Consider the following 10,205-nt stretch of genomic DNA (forward strand, 5'->3'; position numbering starts at 1 on the left):
TTTATATAAAGATTATATTCTATATAAATGTTGCAATATTTTTATTTATTATTATTATTAGTTATTATAATTTTAAAAAGTAAACAGTTTTCATTTTTTGTCATAAAATAATATTATTTATATATAAATAGATTTTTAATTTTATTTGTACGGATCGAATAATATATCTTATTAAAAATTTAAAATTTTTAGATTTCTGGAATACCAAATGTTTGAATAGCTACGGATTAAATTGAATCATATAATTGGTTACTATGTGTTCTGTCTGTATGTGCAGGTATAATCATATGAATTTTTATTAATTTATATCTTATCAATTCTAAAGTTCTCGAAAAAGTTTAAATCAAACATTAAATTATTATATATGTCAATTTTTTATCAAAATATAAATGTTTATTATTTAGAGACACTTTGAGCCTGCTCGGGCTCAGAGTAAAAAACCTTAAAAGTGCAAGAAGTAGGTGAAAATGCAACTTTTCGAAAATATCTTTTATTAATTTTAATTTGGTTAACTAGTTTTTCAGCTAACCGGACACGCCCCAAGAGGGGAAACATCTATGCATATATCAAACTCTTCAAATAAGAAACCAAAAGCTTCTAGCTGATCCCTTAATTAGAAACTAGACTTACTACTTCAAGCAACATGGGATTCCATTTCATCGCCACTTTATTACCGCACCCTCCATCTACTTTATCTGGTATTGAGCTACAACTTAAGAACCAAAAATCGTAAAATTGAAGAACAATTCACATACAATTTAAATGTTTATTAAAAAAAGATATAGGGAAAGTGATGCGGCCATCAGTCGAGACACTCGTGGCTTTCCTGTTTTCTTTCCCAAACATTTTTTTCACTGATCACGTACTTGGCTTCTCACTTACCTATGTTTTTCTCTAAAGAAAAAAACTGAATTCCATATCATATGATATGACTAATGAAATTTGATTTTAGATGTAACTGATAAGATAATAATAATATGTTTTATAGTGTCAAGAAAAGTTATAATTTGACTTCATTGTGATTAAAACAAACTAGGTGGTTTGCCCGCACATGCGGGCATAATTTTCTTTCAAATGTTTATTGATGTATATTTATTAATTCAAAAAATCATTATAATAAGTTATTATTTATGTTTTCAAAAAATCTAAATTAAACATCAAACTTTTATACAGTGAAACTTGTATAAATTAATAATGTTGGGACTACACCAAAACTATAATTTTTTATTAATTTATAGAGAATATTAATTTATCGAAATACTAATTGAACCAAAAACTCAGTATGGGACTATGAAATTATATTAATTTATAGATTATTAATTTAAAGAGGTTATACTGTATATGATCAAATATTTTGATAAAAATATATATTTATTATTGTATTAGAATTTTTAAAACACTCAAATACTTGAAATATTTTAGAAAATATATTTATACAAATGTTTTCATTGATTAATATTTAATTGTAAATTGGTGTATATCTTAATTTTTAACTTCTATAATTAAAAGATAAATTTTCAGATAACAATACAATATATAAGAATTATCTTTTTATTTCTGACAATATTAATTTATAATCTATTATATAACATATTAAAGTAAAATTCGTTTTTTAAGTTTTAAAATTGAAAAAATATTTCCAGATACAACACTATATATATAAGAATTATTGTTGTAAAATAAAATATATATATATATATATATATATAGAATTATTATTTTTATTTTTACAATATTAATTGATAATGTAATATAACATTTAAATATATTATTATTAACTTTTAATTCGTTTTTAACTTTTAAATTAAAAATATTATTTTCAGATGACAACATAATATATATAAGAATTATCTTTATATTTTTGAAAATATTAATTTACAATCTAATATAACATATAAATAATAATATTACTAACTTGAAATTCGTTTTTTAACTTTTAAATTAAAAATATTATTTTCAGATAACAACATAATATATATAAGAATTATCTTTATATTTTTGAAAATATTAATTTAAAATCTAATATAACATATAAATAATAATATTATAAACTTAAAATTCTTTTTTATCATATAATAAATTATATATAAAATATTAAGGGTAACAAAGACATTATTTTCAGATAACAACATAATATATATAAGAATTAACTTTATTTTTGAAAATATTAATTTATAATCTATTATAACATATTGATAATAATATTATATATTAACTTAAAATTCGTTTTTAACTTTTAAACTAAAAAATATTATTTTCAGATAACAACATAATATATATAAGCATTATCTTTATATTTTTGAAAATATTTATTTATAATCCAATATAACATATAAATAATTATATTATTAACTTAAAATTCGTTTTTAATTATATAATAAATTTTATATAAAATCACTAAGGGTAACAAAGACATTAACCGCTCTAACTTTTAACGTGGGAACTCCGTTGCGAAAATTTACTTCGCAAATAATAGTATAGATTGCAATGTTTTGCTTACATTTATATAAAATTTTATATATTAATTGTTAATTTATAATTTTAATATGACTATATTAAGATTTTTTTAATAATAATTAATATCTTATCAAACAGTTTTATTTTTTTGAATTGGTCTACCTCGAGCCGGTAAAATTAATTTTTGTAGTTATTAATCTATTAAATATTAATTTATAGAATTTCTATTGTATTTCCAAATTATATCTTTTTATTTTATTCAATCAGTCGAGTCTTTATATCATTTAATAAACACTTAATTATGATTTTATTCTTTTAACTAAACATATATAGATTTATTAAATACACTTGCAGAAAGTAAGACATAAACCAAAGAAAAAAAATTGAACAATTCGAAGAAATATATAAGTCTTTTAGCAGACAACACTAGTTGTTCCTGTATAGCAGGATTTGCTATTTATTACTTAATTAGAATATTAGAATAATAGAAGTACGGAATTATTTGAAATATATAATTATAGAACATTTCTTCTGGAAAATTAAAGACGGCGTTTGGGTTTACAAATCGCATCACAATCCACTTTGATCTTTCGGCACTGTTTTGGTTGTGCAGTACAACACCATCTAGTATTAGTTTCTCTATAGCAATATGGTCCCCGCGCATCATCTGTATAAATTAAAATTTTAAGAAAATGATAAAGAGAATGATTTTGTTTTAATGGTATGATGATAACGTATTGGATGAAAAGTTTACTATATATAACATACCTTCGTGAAAACTACCAAGTAAAACCAGGACAATACAAAATAAAGTAAATCTGGATGTTGACATTGTATTTCTTCTTTGCAAATAAATGTTTTGTTAGTTTGTGAGATAAAAAATCTTATATGTGAATATATATATATATATATATATATATATATATATATATATTTATATATATAAGTATTTGAATTTTTTTTGTTTGTATGATGATCCGTAAAAAGCTAAAAATAAATTGACTGATTCGTTTTATTTTCTTTCTGTTCTAAAATATATATTTCAAAACGATATTTCGAAATTTTATTTTTGTTTTTGTAAAATATATCATCACCTAAAAATATCAATTAACCACAGCCATATATGTAATTTGAAACATTCAATATGTAGCTAAATCAATTTAGCCATGGATAAACTACCAATTTTGTTATTTACTAATGTCTAATAGATAAAAAAAGTAATCTATAAAATTTAATAGTTTGACAAAAATCTATAAAATTTAATAGATTAATTTATAGCTATTATGAGAATAGGGCTTGAGTTAACTGGAATGAAACTTAAAAATTATTATTTGAGAGAATTGTCATTTTCTAAAACACTCACATATTAAAAACATTTTCGAAAATATCTTTATATAAATACTTTTTTTAAGCCATGAAGGAGTAGACTGCCGTCAAATCGAACTTACCGTCGGTACAAATCTGGATCTCAAACCTTTGCGATCGCATCAAATTCGACGGCGTCGATGAGTGTTTCTCTTGTATCAGCTTTCATTGAATATTGATTGCGCACTGTACCTCTTACTTCCAAATTCCAATCAGAGGTATGCATCTAAGTTTGTCCTTCCTTCATGACCGTCTTAAAAAAGTCGGTAGTCTTGGGTTAAATAGTGAATATGAATCTTATAACATTTTCTTAACTTTTTTCACTGCATTTTCTTTAAATTAGACCAAAAGAATTTTTTAATCTTCCAGATTAAAAAATCGTAAAGAGTACAATTTTTTTTTGGGTTTATTTTGTTAAATGTGAATTAGTTTTAGTTAATTATGAGCTATTTCTTATACTAATTAATAAAATTTATGAACCTTTAAAAAGATAATATTGACATTTATAATCAATTAAATAACACTGAGAACTTTTGGGTCCACAAATACAAGACAACAGTCCAAGGGTTGTTTGGGGCTTTCTTCCTTCTCATTTTCTGTTACTAGGGGCGGAGCCCCGCGCAAGCGCGGAGATGTTAAAAATACATATTTGTTGTAGTTGAAAATATTATAAGAGATGGAGTCAAGTATTTTGATTGGTATAATCTTAAAAAGAAAAGAAGAGATGTTCAAATTCATATTAATGCACTTAGTATAATGCTTGATATTCTATTTAACTGGAAGTGCAAATAAAGATAGAGAATTGCATGGTTACTGGTGGAGTTGGATGAAGATAGAGAACTGCATGGTTGCCGGTGGAGTTGGCCAATGAGTTTAGTCGCAATATGGGACTCTGCATCCCTCCAGCTATCCCTGTAAAATATTCTTGACAAGCTGGGTCTTGAAAAGATTTTTGGTCTTAGAGTGGTTCCTGGTTTTGACAAGAACAAATAATTAAAAAAAAAAAAAAAAGGAAATTGTCGTTCTAGATCCTTTTCTTAACACTATGTTATGCTTCAAAACTTCTTTTTTTTTAATGTGTGATCTCTTCTTAATAGTTTATTGTCTCAAAAGTTATAAAGTCGGTTGTTTCGAATTAGAGGAAGAGGTTGTTAGGTTGTTCAAAAAAAAAAGAGGAAGAGGTTGTTGTTGAGTCGTTGTTTTCCCGCAAAAATAGATCGCTGTGTCTGGTCTCTGTTAATTATGATTTAAATAAAAGATTAATACATCTGAAAACATGGTTATTTGAAAGCAAGTAAGAACGCATTAGGTGTGAAAATAGTTTCTTACAAAGGAATAAAATGAAATATAATGTAATAGATCTTTTTATCGAGCAACTTAAAATTATTGCAGAAACCTCCTTTTCGAGTTTGATGATAGCCATGAAAGCTTCTTGAAGTACATCAACTTTACCTATGGGCCTGTTTTACACCATTCACATCAAATTTTCATTAAAACAGAGGTAAAAAATAATAATTTATCCCTTACTTTACAACAATGGTGACATTGTGATTGACACATTGGTTGCAGTGAGAGATGAGGGAGATCTGTCTAATTTTTTGCTGCAGCAGAGTGCAAGAGACATAGTACAAACCATTTTGTCTCAAGATATAGTTTTGGCTCACCATCCAAGCCCTCTATATAGCTGAAAATTTCCGAGCAATCCGAACCTTGCAAATAAAATAAGCTTCTTGTGTGTTCACCAAGAGAAAAGATGCAGCATTTAGTATTCTAATTTAAAGGTGAAACAGATTTAAACTTTGTTGGAAGCCTATTAAATACCTGCTTGTCAGAGTTGGAGAGGAAGTTGTTGAGATCTCCAATCAGGAGGAGTAGAGATTCCCATGAATTCACTCTGCTCTTTCATGCCTTTTTTCCTCTCTCAGATCTGAGTTGGCAGATATATGACCTTTAGCTCTTGAAATCATGCAGCAACAGCTTTATTAACCTTCAGCTGAATGAAGAATAAAGCATCCAACATCCAAGTAAGTTGAACCACAAAGTAAATCAATCATGAAAGGAGATGAAGTTTATATACTGAACTTACATTGGCGGCCTGAGTAGCATCCTTTTTTGCGTCCACGACCTCCTTTCTTCTCAGGCTCGGCTTTTAGAGTGTCACCTTCTATTCCATTCTACCAAAGCACACTAACTCAATTAAGAAAAATCATGTTCTTTAACCAACAAAAAGGCAAAAAGGAGATTTGCTTTTGTGATATCCTCCATTTTCTCAAAAATAAACTCAGAGCAGAGTTGGGTCTGAGTCAAGAGCTCATCCAGTTTAGTAAACTGGGTATCATTCAGATCAGGAGCTTCACCGGACGCAGCACAATTGGCTTTCTCCTCATCATCCCGAAGTTTGGCTAGAAGTATCTCTTTCTCTAGAAGAATCTCCTCACAGTATTCCTTCAAGAGTCAGAAACAGGGTTCAAATCAGGTAATGAAAATTAATACCCATCAAAAAAACGCTGAAACTCAAAACAATCAAGAAAACGTGAAATCCAGAACAAACCTCTTCAGTGAGAACGAAAGTCGTTGAATCGGCAGAAATATATTTATCCGTTTTTCTGTCGCTGCCATTACAGAATCCCTAAGAATCAAAAATGAAAAGCAAGAAAAAAAATCAAAAGAGATATCGATTCTTTCAAAGCAAGAACCTAAACCCCTCCCCCCTGGTTCTGAATGTCCATCATAATCTCAACCTGCTTATATTTACAGATTTGAGATGAAGGAAACTGAGGAGTCACCATGGAAACTGGATTCAATGTGAATAACAGATATGGAAAATTAAAATAAATACACTGAACCACCAGGAAGGTCAAGAGATAGCGACATAGGATGCAAAGAGATGAGATTAGGAGACGTCGAGGTTGAGTTCTTGAAGCAGCATAACAGGGAAGCCCTAAGGGGGTAACTCTTTAAACGCAGAGTTTTATTAATTTATCAGACCAAACACTAAAGACATAAATCAGACAAACACATAAACCAGTCTACCGACTAAAGAAAACCGAAGCGGGTCCCACTATCATTAAAAAATATCCGACGTGGACACTCTCATAAGAGAGAAAAGTACCCCATTATATATATATATGATTTGTGGCTGGCCACCACACCGACCTTGGACCATGGTAAACTAAACATTTGTTACAGACTCCTAAATTTTTTGGAAAAAAACAATATAAACAAAAGCTCCCAAAAACATTTTTAAGTCTCCAAATTTATTAAAAAGAAAGATTTTTTTCCGTAGACATAGCCAGACGCAGAGACTCCCAAAATCTTAGGACCAGGCTGCTGGCTACAGAAAAATAACACTTAGTAGCAGCACATAGTACATACTATAATAACTCTAGCAACTCACTGAATCATCTTTAAGCGGTTCAAATCTGTTGATTTCCATGAGTTGATTGTTCCTCTTCTTCACCATCATTCTCGAGAAGGACCTCTATATCTTCAAGTGATGAACGGATCCTCTCCAGCTGAATCGAAACCTCTCTCATGTTTGGCCGTTTCCTTCCTTTCCGGCTTAGACACCTTCCTGCGAGTTTTGCGACAGCCATCACTTGGTCCATCTTGATTTCATCTTTGATCCGAGTATCAATGATGTCAAGCACTCTGTTTCCTTTGATGGTCTCAAGGAAATGAGTTGCTAAGCCCTTTCCTTCTTCAGACCGGACACGAGATAATGGTTTCTCTCCGGTTATGAGCTCCACCAAGACAACCCCGAAACTATAAACATCGCTCTTGTCAGTGTATTGGCTTGACAAAAAGTACTCGGGATCCATATACCCAAAAGTTCCCGCAACTAATGTTGTCAAGTGAGTTTGATCTACTGTTACCGATCTTGATGTTCCAAAATCAGACACCTTGGCTCTGTATTTCTCGTCCAATAGTATGTTGGTAGTCTTGATATCTCTATGATATATTGGAAACGATGAAGCTGAGTGCATGTATGAAAGTGCTCCTGCGGTCTCTATAGCTATGCGTAGACGCACTTCCCAAGTCATGTTGAAATCATCAGACACATCATGAAGACGCTTGAACAGATCTCCATTGGGAATATATTCGTAAACCAGGATCGGAACTTCTGTCTCCAAGCAACACCCCAACAGTTTCACAATGTTTCTGTGGTTAATCTGTGAGAGAAGTGCGACTTCGTTGATGAACTCTTGCATTTTGTCTTCGTCCACAAGTTTTGATCTTTTAACCGCAACGATTTGTCCATCTACCAGCATTCCTTTGTACACAGTTCCTTGACCGCCTTGGCCAAGGACTCTGTTCATGTTGAAATTATCAGTGGCTTTCTTCAATTCCTTTGAGCTAAAGATCCTTGACATCTCTACGTTGCCGTCTTTCGTGGTGGTTAATTGTTGTTTCAACAACAAACCTCCATTACGTTTAAAGAACTTCTTGTTCCTGATGATCTTCCTTCGCTTTTTCACTAGTTTGTACAGCCCCAAGATTCCAAGGACGAACAACAACACTCCTAGACCTATTAGAACACCTGCACCAACGAAGAAGGTCTGCTTTTCTGTTCTGTCTTGTATTTTCGTAGATACACATAATGCTTAATTTAAACTCACCTTGAAGCTTAGAGGCCTTTTGCGGCTTCATCGGTATTGGGGACTGACAGCTATATGCTCCAGGCATGTTCTCACAAGCCCTTTCTCCACAAATGTTTTGCCCTTTGCATTCATCTATGTCTACACACATTTTGAATCATACTCATAATAAATGATAACTTGATCGATGGTCAAAGCAGCCATGTTTAACGTATGGGTTCCCTGTGTAGCCAAAGTTGCAATAACAGTTCCTATAACTCATCCCAGAGAAGTAATAGTACTCGCAATTGCATTTATCATCGGAGTCGAAAGATCTGTAACGTGTCACATTTCTACAACCTAAGGGGCTTCTAAAGCGAGAATCCGATGTATCAAAGTACCATCCTAACTCTACTAACGCATACCCCATGGAATGAAACTGCTCTGGCTCTGTTACATTCATCGGCGAATACCTCTTGTTAGTCAAGAAGGCTACTCTGCACCCTTGTCCTCTTGTGACATTAGAGTTCTCCTCTATATTGATACCTATAATCTGAGGGCGTTGTAATGGTATCCTCACCTGGCAGCATCTGTAACCATCACAGATCGAATTTGTTACTTGTTGACCACGTTTACTGTCTTGGCAGCTCGATTCACAACCTATGATCTCTGAGTCGATATCTGTTAGAGACGCCTTGGTACCGCAACCAACAGCCACGAGACGGTTTTCGTCAGTGAGAAAATATGGACTGCCTCGGCCTGTGACATTCAAAACTGGCGGTGACTTTTCTAGTCCTTGACTAGAGCAACCCAACGATGTCACAGGGCCTTTGATGTGAACCACTCCGTATGGTGTATTAATGTCGGGAAGAGTGATGTTCACCACTTCAATGTTGATCCGTGAGAGGAACGGAACAGTGGTGTTACAGACAACCTTGTACCAGTTGTTTAGATAGCACTCCTTCTCCCCTATTCCGAAAGGGAACAGAATCGAGATTCCCCCACAGGTTCTAATACAAGAAGTTGAAGAGTTACCATCTGGACGTGTTGGTGGTGTTGCTGCTAAGGATGAGCCATTGATGAGCTGAAGAGTTAGGCAATATACTGCAACACATAGGAAGTTGTAAGAAGCTGTCTTCATACTTGTGTGTTTGAGATAATTTTTTAATGTGAATAAATGAGATCTGAGACATCTCCTAATAATAAAAAGTCTAGTGATGCATTCAAAGAAGTTTTGGATATAGACGCGTGAAGTGTTTTCAACAGCAAAAAGAAGTCAACTCCCTTTGGACCCTTTCGTTTCTATCATTGTCTTTTTTTCAGACCGTCGACCTTTCCACTTGTGTATCCCACCGGTGTTCTGAAATTGGACGGAGATCTTTAAGAAACTGATGAACAAGCGGATCAAATGCTCAAATGATCCTCTCCTAAAAAAAATTAGGGGTTGTTCGTTTCTCCATCCAAATAAACCATTGAAATAAAAATTTTGTTCATCAATACTTCAAATAGACGCGTGAAGTGTTTTCAACAGCAAAAAGAAGTCAACTCCCTTTGGACCCTTTCGTTTCTATCATTGTCTTTTTTTCAGACCGTCGACCTTTCCACTTGTGTATCCCACCGGTGTTCTGAAATTGGACGGAGATCTTTAAGAAACTGATGAACAAGCGGATCAAATGCTCAAATGATCCTCTCCTAAAAAAAATTAGGGGTTGTTCGTTTCTCCATCCAAATAAACCATTGAAATAAAAATTTTGTTCATCAATACTTCAATAAGCAATATTTATCGACTACTTTTTAGACTATAAA

At 31.7% G+C, this 10,205-nt stretch overlaps 1 long non-coding RNA gene and 1 pseudogene across 3 annotated transcripts; both read right to left on the reverse strand.

The window, feature by feature from the left end:
• Positions 1-5,102: 5,102 nt before the first annotated feature.
• Positions 5,103-6,809, reverse strand: LOC108811218 (uncharacterized). Of its 3 annotated transcripts, XR_008934862.1 has the most exons (6): positions 6,662-6,809; positions 6,374-6,451; positions 5,909-6,267; positions 5,644-5,815; positions 5,350-5,548; positions 5,103-5,282 (listed from the first exon to the last, which is right to left on the reverse strand). It is a non-coding gene; the product is annotated as an uncharacterized LOC108811218 (long non-coding RNA). The 3 variants fall into 3 exon arrangements; XR_008934861.1 differs by having other exon boundaries at positions 5,350-5,551; positions 6,374-6,795; XR_001943256.2 differs by having other exon boundaries at positions 5,350-5,531; positions 6,374-6,794.
• Positions 6,810-7,238: 429 nt separating this feature from the next.
• On the reverse strand, positions 7,239-9,540 carry LOC108808398 (wall-associated receptor kinase-like 6; annotated as a pseudogene).
• Positions 9,541-10,205: the final 665 nt, after the last annotated feature.

This window comes from Raphanus sativus, chromosome 6 (assembly GCF_000801105.2).
Source record: "Raphanus sativus cultivar WK10039 chromosome 6, ASM80110v3, whole genome shotgun sequence".
Classification (NCBI taxonomy): Eukaryota; Viridiplantae; Streptophyta; class Magnoliopsida; order Brassicales; family Brassicaceae; genus Raphanus; species Raphanus sativus.